Raw genomic sequence first — 1,506 nt, forward strand, 5'->3', positions numbered from 1 at the left:
GAAGATATTCATGAAATCTAGTCAATTGATGCGTCCTATCGAGACATTCCATCTCTTGGGCTCCGAAGGATGCTCTTCCAGACTTACATGGTTTTAACACGAGACCAGTGTCTCGAGATTCATGTGAAGCTCCTCACTGGTTCTTCTTCGATTCATTTGAACAAGAGAATGAAAAAGTTGTTACTTCTTACACAAGGAAGTTTCCTAGAAACATTGACTTCTTGTTCCCGGCCTATCCGGTAATATATCTGCGGATACTCTCGCATGGATCCGAGTCTTCTCTCCCAAAACTCCCAAACAGGTTAGATTATTTTATTATCTCATAGATATCTCAAAACGAGTTACGACTAGTATTCAAGTTTCCCAAAAAGTATGATTTGTTCTCATATTCACATTAGGGTTTAAAATCTAATCATTATTTTTTTTTTGTAGAAAGGGATGTTTTTTAGTCATAAAATATAATGATTTTGCTATATTTGAGAATTCTTAGTGTCTTTAGCAGAACTGTTATCATTGATTTTTATTTCATTACTAAAAATTTCAATTAATTGTGTTTTATTGTTCTTAGGGGATCGAGAAAAGTGGAATGTTGCGACGTGTAATATGAAGGTGCAGAAGTTGCAAACATAAGATAAGACTTAGAGATTGCAGGAGAGACGAATTCATCGCCTAATGAAATTTGGAGAGCAGCAATGTTTAGTTAATGTTGTAATTTTCATTCTTCTATATAATTAAGTTACAAGTTGTACGTTACCTTCTGAAAAAGTTATAATTACTAAGGATCTTGATGATTATTCAAGAAATAAAAAAATGATTATATAAAGCAAAACATAGTGAGCCTTTATTTTGTTTCTTCTTGGGAACGTTTTGAAGTGAAAGAAACAAGAAAGTGTGTTATCTCATATCTGAGTGAGATGGTTCAAGATTGATGTAGAAAGTTCATAAATGTATGGTAATATTGTAAATGAAATGGTTTACATGCAGTTATGCATAGAAGCAGCATGAAAATTGTTTCATCATCCCATATTTTGGCTTCTTTTTTTTTTCTTTTATCTTCTTTTTCTAAAACGAGAAAGTTTCAGTGCTTTAAAATTAATGATGATCACCTGCTAGCTTTAACATCCAAATCACATGATTTATGCACATCAGCCCTCATGATCAACATTCCCCTCTCTTTTTTTTTTTTTTCCCCTCTACATTAGTAACTTACTATTTTTCTATATGTATGGAGTCGTCAGACACATTTTCTACCAATTCATTTAGTGAAATTTGATTCTCTCAATGGCATTTAAGAACAGTAGCAACACCAAACCAACCAAATTGAGTCACATCTTTCAAAACCTATCATTATCTACCTTATGGAAATCCTTAACAGTTTCCGGTGCTCTACTTTTCTTGCTACACACATTTGCATTCAACAATCCTCATAAAATGATGACCCATAAACTCTTTGCGCCTCTTGACCTTACTTTCTCCTCCTCTTCATCATCTTCCTCGTCTTCAGTA

General features: G+C 33.4%; 1 long non-coding RNA gene across 1 annotated transcript; it reads left to right on the plus strand.

Moving 5' to 3' along the window:
• The first annotated feature begins 204 nt into the window (after positions 1 to 204).
• LOC110227177 lies at positions 205 to 811 on the plus strand. The gene is made up of 2 exons (XR_002330949.1): positions 205 to 301; positions 569 to 811. It is a non-coding gene; the product is annotated as an uncharacterized LOC110227177 (long non-coding RNA).
• Positions 812 to 1,506: the final 695 nt, after the last annotated feature.

The sequence above is a fragment of the Arabidopsis lyrata genome, assembly GCF_000004255.2.
Source record: "Arabidopsis lyrata subsp. lyrata unplaced genomic scaffold ARALYscaffold_6, whole genome shotgun sequence".
NCBI lineage: Eukaryota > Viridiplantae > Streptophyta > Magnoliopsida > Brassicales > Brassicaceae > Arabidopsis > Arabidopsis lyrata.